At 42.7% G+C, this 13,964-nt stretch overlaps 1 protein-coding gene across 1 annotated transcript in view; it reads left to right on the forward strand.

The window, feature by feature from the left end:
* ADPRH (ADP-ribosylarginine hydrolase) overlaps positions 1-13,964 on the forward strand; it is a 31,297-nt gene that overhangs the window by 6,841 nt on the left and 10,492 nt on the right. The gene's annotated exons all lie outside the window — the stretch shown is intronic.

Here is a 13,964-nt window from a genome sequence, read left to right on the forward strand (position 1 = left end):
CTAAGTCTCTTTGTAGGTCTCTAAGGACTTGCTTTATGAATCTGGGTGCTCCTGTATTGGGTGCATATATGTTTAGAATAAGTAGCTCTTCTTGTTGAATTGATCCCTTTACCATTATGTAATGGCCTTCTTTGTCTCTTTTGATCTTTGTTGGTTTAAAGTCTGTTTTATCAGAGACTAGGATTGCAACCCCTGCCTTTTTTAGTTTTCCATTTGCTTGGTAGATCTTCCTCCATCCCTTTATTTTGAGCCTATGTGTGTCTCTGCATGTGAGATGGGTCTCCTGAATACAGCAGACTGATGGGTCTTGACTCTTTATCCAATTTGCCCATCTGTGTCCTTTAATTGGAGCATTTAGCCCATTTACGTTTAAGGTTAATATTTTTATGTGTGAATTTGATCCTGTCATTATGATGTCAGCTGGTTATTTTGCTTGTCAGTTGATGCAGTTTCTTCCTACCATCGATAGTCTTTACAATTTGTCATGTTTTTGCAGTGGCTGGTACCAGTTGTTCCTTTCCATGTTTAGTGCTTCCTTCAGGAGCTCTTTTAGGGCAGGCCTGGTGGTGACAAAATCTCTCAGCATTTGCTTGTCTGTAGACGATTTTATTTCTCCTTCACTTATGAAGCTTAGTTTGGCTGGATATGACATTCAGGGTTGAAAATTCTTTTCTTTAAGAATGTTGAATACTGGCCCCCACTCTCTTCTGGCTTGTAGAGTTTCTGCTGAGAGACCCACTGTTAGTCTGATGGGCTTCCCTTTGTGGGTAACCTGACCTTTCCCTCTGGCTGCCCTTAACAGTTTTTCCTTCATTTCAACTTTGGTGAATCTGACAATTATGTGTCTTGGAGTTACTCTTCTCAAGGAATATCCTTGTGGCGTTCTCTGTATTTCCTGAATTTGAATGTTGGCCTGCCTTGCTAGGTTGGGGAAGTTCTCCTGGATGATATCCTGCAGAGTGTTTTCCAACTTGGTTCCATTCTCCCTGTCACTTTCAGGTATACCAATCAGATGTAGATTTGGTCTTTTCACATAGTCCCATATTTCTTGGAGGTTTTGTTCATTTCTTTTTACTCTTTTTTCTCTAAACTTCTCTTCTTGCTTCATTTCATTCATTTGATCTTCCATCACTGATACGCTTTCTTCCAGTTGATCTAATCGGCTACTGAAGCTTGTGCATTCGTCACGTAGTTCTCGTGTCATGGTTTTCAGCTCCAATAGGTCATTTAAGGACTTCTCTACACTGGTTATTCTAGTTAGCCATTCGTCTAATCTTTTTTCAAGGTTTTTAGCTTCTTTGAGATGGGTTCAAGCTTCCTCCTTTAGCTTGGAGAAGTTTGATCATCTGAAGCCTTTTTCTCTCAACTCATCAAAGTCGTTCTCTGTCCAGCTTTGTTCTGTTGCTGGTGAGGAGCTGTGTTCCTTTGGAGGGGAAAAGGTGCTCTGATTTTTAGAATTTTCGACTTTTCTGCTCTGCTTTTTCCCCATCTTTGTGGTTTTATCTACCTTTGGTCTTTGATGATGGTGACATACAGATGGGGTTTTGGTGTGGATGTCCTATCTGTTTGTTAGTTTTCCTTCTAACAGTAAGGACCCTGAGCTGCAGGTCTGTTGGAGTTTGCTGGAGGTCCACTCTAGACCCTGTTTGCCTGGTTATCAGCAGCACAGGCTGCAGAACAGCGAATATTGCCGAACAGCAAATGTTGCTGCCTGATCGTTCCTCTGGAAGTTTTGTCTCAGAGGGGTACCCAGCTGTGTGAGGTGTCAGTCTGTCTCTACTGGAGGGTGCCTCCCAGTTAGGCTACTCAGGGGTCAGGGACCCACTTGAGGAGGCAGTCTGTCCATTCTCTGATCTCAAACTCCATGCTGGGAGAACCACTACTCTCTTCAAGGCTGTCAGACAGGGACATTTAGGTCTGCAGAGGTTTCTGCTGCCTTTTGTTCAGCTATGCCCTGCCCCCAGAGGTGGAGTCTACAGAGGCAGGCAGGCCTCCTTGAGCTGCGGTGGGCTCCACCCAGTTCGAGCTTCCTGGCCACTTTGTTTACCTACTCAAGCCCCTGCAATGGTGGGCACCCTTCCCCAAGCCTCGCTGCTGTCTTGCAGTTCGATCTCAGACTGCTGTGCTAGCAATGAGTGAGCCTCTGTGGGCGTGGGACCCTCCGAGCCAGGCGTGGCATATAATCTCCTGGTGTGCCATTTGCTAAGACCATTGTAAAAGTGCAGTATTAGGGTGGGAGTGACCCGATTTTCCAGGTGCCGTCTGTCACTGCTTCCCTTGGCTAGGGAAGGGAATTCCTTGACCCCTTGCCCTTCTCAGGTGAGGCAATGCCTTGCCCTGCTTCAGCTCTCACTCAGTGGGTTGCACCCATTGTCCTGCCCCCACTGTCCGACAAACCCCAGTGAGATGAACCTGGTACCTCAGTTGGAAATGCAGAAATCACCTGTCTTCTGCGTCACTCATGCTGGGAGCTGTAGACTGGAACTGTTCCTGTTCGGCCATCTTGCCTCATAATCCTTGCCTGTGACTCTTGACACACTGTCCCCCAACTTCCTTGGCTGCCTTTCTCCATTCTCTCTGCCCATCTAAACATCTTTCTTCCTCAAAGGACCAGGCCAAATGCTACTTCCCCAAGAAGGTTTCCTGACTCTTCTAAATCTCCATCTGCTCTTTCCCTTCTCTGAGGTCCTATGTCTGTGCCACTCATTTGGCACCAATCCAATCCCTCCCCACCCCCCCAAATTTATTGAGTGCCTACTATGTGTCTGGAAGGGTTCAAACATTGGGGAAGCAAAATGGCTTGACCAGGAGAGATAAGGACAATGTGGACAGATCCTAAGTAAAAGAAACAGTAACAGAAAAAGAGCAGGGCAGCTAGCTGAATTTAAGTCTGCAGTGTGGCAAAAATGCCAACAAAATATTGCGAGATATGAGTGGCAATATGACATACCATGGCCAGAAATTATCTTTTTGGATTCTTTCTACATGAACCCAGATCCTTATTGAAATACTAAGTCCAATTTCAAACTAAATGTGGAGAGGATCCTTCAGAAGGTAACAAACAATAACAAAAAGGATGCTAAACTGGGCAGTTCAGAGAACAGAGGAATGGGGAGCCAAGATGTTTTAGATGGGCCAAGTGGTTTTGAGGTCTTTGGTAATGATCCTCTGTGGCTTTGAGGTGTGTCTGTTTCTTTATTTTGAGCTAGTCATGGACATAAATGCCTTCTACATCTGTAGGCGACCAAACTGGAGAAAATAATCTACATGTAATCAGGATAAATTTTGATTGTGTTTAAGGAAGCATTTTTTTTGTGTTGAAGCTGGAAAAGGTGACTTTCAAAGAAGGTTGCAAATTTTTATTGCCTGATGCTTTAAGAAGAGAAGAGACAAATCCTGTTTGGGGAAAACAGAGATTTCTCTGTCTGAAAGTAAGGGACTATGGTGGAATCCCAGGCAGTCCACGATTCTAGGACCTGAGGCATTAAATGTCACTGCCACTGGCTGCCAATCCCCCGCCCTACCACACTGTCCACCAGAACCACTAACAAAGTTACAAAAGTCACCCTTTTCAGTTTTCTATTTCATTTTCCCTGTCCCCTGAGAAACAGGAACCAAGGACTAGGCAGTAGGAGAAGCCAGACATGATCTATGCTTTCAAAGTGGGTCACCATGGCGTGAATGAATTAGAGCTTAAGGGTCATGGAGACAGCCTGTTCCTCCTCCCTCTCTCCTCCCCAGCTCTGCCCCCAACTTCTTCCTTTTTTTGTATTATTCTGAAAAGTGAATCAAACAGTTGCCATTTGTTTTATATTACGTTGGTCCACAACGTCAAAGGTCATGGTTTCCAGATTTCGGAAAAGGAATTTGATTCTGTTCCTAAAATTAAAGAGAAATTGCAAGGCTTGAATGGAAAGGGGAAGTTCCCCTTCACTACCTCTTTCTAGAAGGGTCAACATTTAAAACTTAACGTATGGCCAGGTATAGTGGCTCACACCTGTAATCCCAGCACTTTGGGAGGCCAAGGAAGGTGGATCACTTGAGGTCAGGAGTTCGAGACCAGCCTGGCCAACATGGCAAAACCCCATCTCTACTAAAAATTTAAAAATTAGCTGGGCATGGTGGTGGGTGCCTGTAATCCCAGCTACTCTGGAGGCTGAAGCATGAGAATCGCTTGAACCTGGGAGGTGGAGGTTGCAGTGAGCTGAGGTTGAACAATTGCACTCCAGCCTGGGCAACAGAGTGAGACTCTGACTCAAAAAAAAAAAAAAAAAAACAACCAAATAAGTTAACCTTATGTGGATATTTACCTATTATTTGAATACGAGAAGGAATTTGACCACTTGAGGGCCTGATTTATACAAGTACCACATGATGAAGAACAGGATTTTATGGAGTGAAGATCCTTAACAGCACTCTCAGATTGAATCTCTCCTGAGCCTTGAACTGATTTCTCCAGTGGCCACTGGGGTTGAGTGACTCCTCCAATGGCCCCAGACACAACTAGGAAATGTGCCTAAACTGGCATCCATTTGAAACCTTTTGGTGTCCTTTGTTTAGATGCCCCACCCTAAACTTCAGGAGTTCTCTCTAGAGAGTAATCTTAGGAATGAATGCCAGAGACCAAGGGATGAGGGACTGTTGCCTCATCAGAGGGAGAAGGAGCTTGCTGGAAAAATAAGAGGAACAAAATGTCCCCCGACTAGATTTTTCTTTACCTTTTGTCTCAAGGATACTTCTAGAAATAGAAATGAGAGTAGATTCATGTATGTTTGCCCAGGTTGACCCCAGTGGAGGGATTGTGGGGCAGAGACTACATGAAAGAAAGATAACTTCAGTAAGGCCCCCCAGACTTTTGGTTTAGGGAGCAGTCACTTTTTACTTCCTAGAAGCTGTATTTTCACCTACTGAGAGTCTAGGAGGCAGTGAAGTCCCCTTAGGATGGGACCGTGTGCAGGAGCATTGATGTTTCATTGCAAACCCTGGAAGCGGAACTTGGGACTCAGCTGGCCAGCTGAGCTTCTCTTCCTGTGGGAAATCCCAGCAAAACCAGGAGAAAGGGAGCAACAGAGGTCATCTGCTAGGAAATGTACCAAAGAAGATTTGAAAATTACTGGTGAATCTCCAGAGCAAAGGCTGGAAAGCCCTGACCTACAGGAGCAGGCTACTGCGTTGTTGGGAGGAGCAGGATTCACATCCACATGGACTTCCCTCGGGTCTCTTTCTGCTCTGCATAGAAGGGTGGAAGCTGCTCCTAGGGTTTTTTTTTGTCTTGTTTTGTTTTTTAAGATGGAGTCTCAGTCTGTCGCCCAGGCTACAGTGTAGTGGCACGATCTTGGCTCACTGCAACCTCTGCCTCCCAGGTTCAAGTGATTCTCCTGCCTCAGCCTCCCAAGTAGCTGGGATTACAGGCATGCACCACCACGCCCAGCTAATTTTGTATTCTTAGTAGAGAGGAGGTTTCACCATGTTGGCCAGGCTGGTCTTGAACTCCTGACCTCATAATCCACCTGCCTCGGCCCCCCAAAGTGCTGGGATTACAGGTGTGAGCCACCACGCCCGGCCACCCCTAGGTTTTAAAACACCAGTTTGTATCCACTTATCTCTTTTGCTTCTCTCCATATAGTCTCCCATCTCTACCTCTTGCTATATTTGATTACTGCCTGCTTGTTAGAATTACAATGCATATCTTAGATTTTTCTTTAAATACAACTTTTAGACTGTCATTAACAAGAGGCTTAAGGCTCTTTGGGGGCGGGGTATAGAATATTTATTTATTTATTTATTTAGAGACAGGGTCTCACTGTGTCACCCAGGCTACTGTGCAGTTGTGTGACCCTAGCTTATTGTAACCTTGAACTCTCAGGCTCAAGCAATCCTCCTGCCCCAGCCTCTTCAGTAGCTAGGACTACGGGTGTGCACCACCACACCTGGATAATTTTATTTATTTGTTTATTTTGTAGAGACAGGGTCTCACTTTATTGCACAGGCTGGTCTTGAACTCCTGGGCTCAAGTGATCCTCCCACCTCTGCCTCCCAGCATACTGGGTTTATAGGCATGAGCCACTGCGCCCAGCAAATATTTAAAAAATCAGACTCAGGAGGTTCATATCTTTAATAGATGTTTAGTCTATCATGTCATTTCAATTTTTTTCTAAGTGACAGTAGAAGGAATGGAAGAAGTCCTGGCTGGGAGTTCAGAGGGCATGGGCTCCAGGCCCACTTCTCTCCATGTGTGAAACTGAGTTATATAAACTCTGAGTAACTGTCTTCACTGGCCTCAGCTTCCTCCCTAGAAAGTTATCGTCAGCCGGGCATGGTGCCTAATGCCTATAATCCCAGCACTTTGGGAGGCTGAGGCAAGTGGATCACTTGAGGTCAGGAGTTCAAGACCAGCCTGGCCAACATGGTGAAACCCCTCTCTCTACTAAAAATACAAAAATTAGCCGGGCGTGGTAGCAAGCGCCTGTAATCCCAGCTGCTTGGGGAGCTGAGGCAGGATAATTGCTTGAACCTGGGAAGTGGAGGTTGCAGCAAGCTGGGATTGCACCACTGCCCTCAGGCCTGAGTGACAGAGCCAGACTCCATCTCAAAAAAAAAAAAAGAAACTTATTGTCAACTGAAAATTGACAAGGTTTATAAATCTGGAAAAGAGAGCTTTATTTTTCATAAAGGGTTGCAGACGGCAGGGTGGCCATTCTCAGTCTGGGAAGTGTAGCCTTCCAGCCAAAAGCCAAAAAGAGGCACCTCGAGGGAAAGGCAAAGGGAACAGGAATGTATGCTGAGCAGAGCGGCCAAATACACATATTTATTTATTTATTTATTTATTGAGACAAGGTCTCTGTCACCCAGGCTGGAGTGCAGTGGCAGAATCTCAGCTCACTTCAACCTCCACCTCTTGAGTTCAAGCGATTCTCGTGCCTCAGCCTCCCAAGTAGCTAGGATTACAAAAATACACATATTTAATAAGCTATAGGAGGAGCCATGAATATTTATGAAAGGAGAAACATGTGCAATTGAGCTTCATGCCCCTTCAAGAGTCCCTTTTACAAAAAAATGGCAGCATTAGCATGATCTGGCGGTGGAGTTCTCGGCCCTCTGATGTTAAAAGGTGAAGCAGAGGACACAAAAACCCTCACTACAGGTCCTCTGTAGGCTGGCCAGAACCAATCTGTGATTGGTGGTCTCTTATGAGGACAGAATAATGGTCAGTTGTGTCAAAACTGCAAAAGGAAGGGACAGCAGTCATGTGGTTGGTTGAAATCAGCGGTGGAGTCTGAGCCTGTTTTCCTTGATGAGCTGATCTTCCGGATGCCGCCTCTGAACACCCTGACGGAGCTGATACCATTAACTCTCTCATAGTTGCCAACCATCTACCTTGAACATTCTGTTTCCATACTCCTCAAGGCCTCGTGCCATTATACTGTACAGTGTCTTCTCTCCTCGTGTGATTTTTGCCCTACCTCTGTACGTGCAAGAAGCACCAAGCATGTGCTTGGCTGGCACATTTTGTTTATTTATTTATTTATTTATTTTTATTATTTTTGAGTCAGAGTTTTGCTCTTGTTGCCCAAGCTGGAGTGCAATTGGTGCAATCTTGGCTCACTGCAACCTCCGCCTCCCGGGTTCAAGCAATTCTCCTGCCTCAGCCTCCCAAGTGGCTGGGATTACAGTCACCCGCCACCATGCCCAGCTAATTTTTGTATTTTTAGTAAAGGCAGGGTTTCACCCTGTTGGCCAGGCTGGTCTTGAACTCCTGACCTCAAGTGATCCGCCCGCCTCGGCCTCCCAAAGTGCTGGGATTACAGGCGTGAACCACCGTGCCAGACTGGCTGGCACATTTTAGATACTGTATTAGTCAAGGAACCAATAGGATGGACACACACACACATTCAGAGAAAGAAAGTTTACTTTACTTTAAGGAATTGGCTTATACAACTGTGGAGGCTGGCAGGTTCGACAGGGTAGGCCAGCAGGCTAAAGACCCAGGAAAGAGTTGCAGCTCGGTATAAAGGCAGTCTGGCAGAATTCTCTCTTCCTTGGGGGAGGCGAGTCTTTTTTCTGTTAAAGGCCTTCAACTGATTGGAATGAGGCTCATCCACCTTAGGGAGAGTAATCTGCTTTACTCAAAGGCTACTGATTTAGATGTGAATCTCATCTTAAAAAATACCAGCACAGAAACATCTAGAACAATGTTTGACCAAATATCTGGGCACTGTGGCCTAGCCAGGCTGACAAAATTAGCCATCACAGATGCTCACTAAATCTTCTTGAATTGAATTGACAACACAGGATACGTGAGCAGCTACTTTTGGTTTCTTATTTCTCCTGTACTAGCTTTCTTCTGTTTTCTTCATTTTCCTTCATTTAAATTCATTTTAACAAATGTATATGGAGGTCCTATCCTGTAGTATGTTTTTTTCAAAACTTTTCTGCTATTTTGTGTCTGCTAGTAAGTCCAAGTGGCCCCGCCTATCAACGATTTCCTGTTAACACCCTTTTCTTTCACTTTTTTTTAAGCTCTGATTATTTAACTAGGCAGTCATGTATGTATAATCACATTTTCAGCCGCACAAAGTGGCAAAGAGTTAATTCCTGTTTTTTGATTCTGCCTTCTGTTGAAGCAGTCTTAGCCACCATGTGGTAGGAAAGGAGCTGACCACCAGGGCCTTAAACTTTTTTGTATCAAACTGGAAGGGAGTTTCTTCTAAAAGCATGACCTTATCTGAACATTTAGAATCAATTATGGTCATAACACTATTGCAAACGAGACAGACACGCTTATAATGTAAAAGTAAGTAGTTTTATTTAAAGGATATAAAATTGCATACACAAAATTATTCCATTTTTGTTGAAAAAACATGTACATAAAATAAAGACTGTAAATATATACAACCTGAATCATGGACTGTGGACTGTGGATGGTTTCTATTTTGTCTATGTTTTCTAAAATTTCTTTATACACATAATATACAAAAATGCTTATTGCAAACATTAGGTTTCCCTTTATCTCTCTTCCTAATCCCTGACAACTCTCCCATCCGCATCGTCAGAGATAACTGTAATCATTATTAAAAATTCAATATTTATGCTTCTAGCCATTTTACACCAATATACCTGCATTTGCGCATGCACAAACACAGAGCTTTTTTCACGAATAAAATAAGGCCATATATATTCATCTTTTTAAATCTTTTTAATTTTTTGTTTGTTTGTTTGTTTGTTTTGAGATAGAGTCTTGCTCTGTTGCCCACGCTGGAGTGCAGTGGCGTGATCTTGGCTCACTGCAGCCTCACCCCCAGGGTTCAAGCGATTCTCCTGCCTCAGCCTCCCGAGTAGCTGGGACTACAGGCCTGCACCACCATGCCCAGCTAATTTTTGTATTTTTAGTAGAGGCAGGGTTTTGCCATGTTGGCCAGGCTGGTCTTGAACTTCTGACCTCAAGTGATTCACCCACCTTGGTCTCCCAAAGTGCTGGGATTACAGAAGTGAGCCACCACGCCCAGCCTAAAATTTTGTTTTTTTTCAATTAAGTGTCTCTAAGCTTTTCCCATGTGAGCATGTCTATGTCTATCTCATGGTTTTAAGCAGCTCCATAGTTTTTCCATAAATAGTTATGTCACAATTTAGGGGAAGGAAATGAATACTCCCTTGTAGATGGATATTGAAGATATTTCCAATTTTCTCCCTTTGGGAACATTTTGTGCAGAACATCCAGAAACATTTATATTTGTGAATGTGTGTGAGTATTTCTTTTAGAACATTTTGACTACAATTATACATTACTTTTGTCATAAAAAGTTACCATACTTATCTTCAAACTCATCAAGTTGTATACACGAAATATGTGCAGCTTTTTGTATGCCAGTCATATCTCAATAAAGTGATCTAAGAAAACATATAAACACTTTTTTTGGTAATTTTAAAAATATGTTAGCAGCCGAAAAATGAGATCACTTGAGTGCCCTAGAAGAGCAGGGGCTGTCAGGGCCTAGCATATACTTACACAGCAGTTGTTCAATGTCTGAAGAATGTATAAAGATCATTCTTGTAAGTGACCAGTTTGTTAAGAACAGTGTCATTGTTCCGACCTTATAGATGAAGTGTCTGAAGTATCTTAAGATCAGGTCCAAGGCCTACAAGTTTATTTCTCAGCAAGAGCCTCAGCATAGCAATTGATTCTGCATTGGTGAATAATGAAGATGCCGATGATGTGTCTTCCTCAATAAAACTAAGAACAAGGAACCAAGTATGCAACATATTTGTCTTTCCAGGACCTATACTAATGCCTAGCACCTAGTAAGATGCCAAGTAACTATTTGTTCTTCTTGGCAGAACAACATTCACTGTTTCCTTTGCAAACAAACCCTGATTTTTGTAAAAGAACCTACCTCTACCTCTCAGGGAAGATGTGTCTGTCCTTGATCTAAGGGAAACGTCATAATCCAACCTGCCTGCCAGGAATTGGTTTAGACTTCTGGAGGATCTTTGCGAATAGTTTCTTCATCTTGAAAGAAGAAACACTTTCTTTTTCCACTGGACACTGTCTATAACTGTAACTGCAATGTGTTATTATGCATACACATTATCTTGACTGCCTAGTTAAATAATCAGAGCTAAACAAAAATTTTCGAAGGAATTAACAGTAAATGGTTAATAGGCAAGGCCTCTTGGGCTTGCTAGCAGACACAAAATAGCAAAATGGTTTAAACAAAAACACACCGAAGGATAGGACCTCTATATACATTTGATAAAATGAATTAAAATGGGGAAAAATATGATCTTGTGCCAGTTAAAAACGTCAGTCTGGGGATAAAAATAACTGAAGATAGTAGGTCAGAAAGATAAGAAGAACAGGGCCTTTGATGATAGTATTGAGTTGCTAAATTAACCCTGGGACTTCTTACCTTTAGACATTTTGTTACATAAGATAATAAGTGTCATTATTATTTAAGCCTGGTGAGTATGCGGTGTTTTGGGGGTGGGGAAGAGTGATGGTTATTTGCCATTATTTGGAGCTGGAAACATGCTAACTGATAAATTATCCTTTTGGTTTACACGACAATGTCCTCGATGCCCAAAAACATTTTCTAATTTTGACAGAAGAGAAAGGATGTCAGTAGGTGTTAACTAATGTGAAAAGAAGGTAGAATGGCTCATGTGTGTGATGGAGATGAGAACTGGGAATACAGAGACATATCTGACCTGGTAGTAATTTTTTCTTGCATGACTACTACATTGATAAGCACTGTGCTAAAATTTTTCAATTAATTATTTCATGCAATCTTCAAACCAACTTTATGAAATATGTACTATTATTTTTCCTACTTTATAAAAGAAAGTGAAGCTTAGCAAGATGAAGTGACTTGTCTAAAGTCACTTACTCAAGCTAGTGTTGTTTTGTTTTGTTTTCAGATGAAGTCTCACTCTGTCGCCCAGGTTGGAGTGCAGTGGCACGATCTTGGCTCACTGCAACCTCCGCCTCCTGGGTTCAAGCAATTCTCCTGCCTCAGCCTCCCAAGTAGCTGGGATTACAGGCACCCACCACCATGCCCTGCTAATTTATTATTTTTAGTAGAGACAGGGTTTCACCATGTTGGTCAGGCCTCAAACTCCTGACCTCATGATCCACCCGCCTTGGCTTCCCAAAGTGCTGGGATTACAGGCGTGAGCCACTGTGCCCGGCCCCCAAGTGTTGTTACAAGGGTTTGAAACCAGATAGCATGGATGTGTCAGGAGTCTATGCTAATGGTCACAAAGTTCATAGGCACCATAAAGTTAAAAGCAAACTAATTGCTAACAACCCCAGTTTTTCTGTTTTGTTTTTGTTTGTTTGTTTGTGTTTTGAGACAGGCTCTTGCTCTGTCATCCAGGCTGGAGTGCAGTGGCACAATCTCAGCTCACTGCAACCTCTGCCTCCTGGGCTCAAGCAATCCTCCCACCTCAGCCTCCTGAGTAGCTCAGACCACAGGCGCATGCCTGGATACTTTTTGTATTTTTGTAGAGAACAGGTTTCACCATGTTGCCCAGGCTAGTCTCGAACTCCTGCTCTCAAGCAATCTGAACCCCTCGGCCTCCCAAAGTACTGGGATTACAGGCATGAGCCACTGTGCCCAGCCCCAGTTATTCTTTACATTTAAGCCAAAAACAAAAACAAAAAATCACCCTTTCCCATGGATTCTCACAGAAAGATCACTATATAATATGAACAATATCCTCAGCAGACATCTTAAGCTGAAACTGTGTTGAGTTTTATCAGGATGCTTATTATTAAAAATGTCTCTTACTACAGAACTTGCTTTGACTGTATCCTCAGAGGCTGAAAATCTTTGATAGTTGAAAGAACGAAGGATGTGCCATCCCCAAATATGCCATATAATATATTGATTACTTTGAGTTGAAAACATTAAAGAAATTATAGTTTCAGAAAGGGTAAAACTGAGGGCTGACCTGATTAGGCCTGACACTTAATTTGCCTTGCTTGCTTTTAGTCACTTGCTTCTAGTCGATTTTAAAACCTACATAGCTAGAAGTCATGTAGCTAGACAATACATAACTAAATTCCACTTGTCTCCTTATAGATAACTTCTTCGATAGGACACCATGGAAATTATTGCTTAAGTTATTTTTCAGGAACTTAGAGTCAGTTCTTGTCCAGTTCAAGCCAACAGCCCTTCATCTAGGCCTGCGTGAGTGTCCAATGGGTGACCTTTTGACATCAGAAGGCCCAAAGCTCCACCCTCAGATCATGCTAACGTCACGATTTTGTGAACATGTGTTCTATGAACAGCCATGAAGCTTGACTATGCTTGCTCAGATTACTGATTGCCTCACTTTTCCTTACCTCATCTTTCTCTGAACCTTGGACCACCTTCCTCCCCTATCCCATAAGCACTCCTAAAATTCCATCTTTGCAAAGGCAGATTTGAGGCCTGTCCTCCAGTCTCCTGTCTTGGCTGCCTTGTGAATACACCCTTTCTCTACTGCAAAACTTGTGCACCTCAGTGATTGGCATACTGTGTGAAAGGCAAATGAGCCTGGTTCCCTGACAGGAGCTGAACTGTCTCTTCCTGCATGCAGCCAGCAATAAAGATTCCTCTAGGAGAGGTATGTTCTCCATGCCAGAGTGTGAAAATAGCCCTTATCACCAGAGATTTGGAACTGGAGGTGGCATTTGGACTGGAATAAATATTCTTGCAAAGCAACCATTATCTTCCACCTGTTTTACACCCCATCCCCCATATATCTCCTAGGGGCTCCCCTAGAAATTTTTACCACCCTAGCCGGATTTTCTTTGTCCTGTCGTTTCTTCTTAAATTTATCACTCTTTTTCTAAAAAGTATAAAAGCATCTTGCTTTGGACACTTTCTTCAGGATTCAGTTTCTTAACATCCCCGTGTACATGTAAAATTAATAAAATTTGTATACTTTTCTCTTGTTAATCTGCCTAGTGTCAATTTGGCTTCTAGATGCAGCTGATTAGCCCATTAAGAGCTAAAGAGTGTTGGGGGTTGGAGGTGATCTCTGCCTCCCTTACTGGTGAACTTGATTTTTGTAAACACTCAAAAGTCACTTAGGCTAGAGTTGGAGATGGAGATGGGTATTCACGGGGAAGGCCACAAGAGAATGTTTTAAAGTGATGGAAATATTTCATATCTTGATTATGGTGTAAGGACATTTCATTATATATAAATTATATATCAATTTTTTAAAAAGCTGTCAGACCAAGGCTAGTCATTACAGCAAGAAAATAGGCATAGCAAATTTAAAACTTTGGAGAAATATATAGAATACTTGCATATGGTGATTCTGATTTGCCTTAAAAGTGACATGATTAATGTATTTAGACAAAAATACTCTTCGTTTTTCTTTGCTTATATTTACGATCAGGATAAAAGAATTCTACGCTGCTGCCAAATAAATGACTGGTTAAAATTAACTAACTGAATCCTTAACAACCATTC

Source organism: Symphalangus syndactylus, chromosome 21 (genome assembly GCF_028878055.3).
Source record: "Symphalangus syndactylus isolate Jambi chromosome 21, NHGRI_mSymSyn1-v2.1_pri, whole genome shotgun sequence".
NCBI lineage: Eukaryota > Metazoa > Chordata > Mammalia > Primates > Hylobatidae > Symphalangus > Symphalangus syndactylus.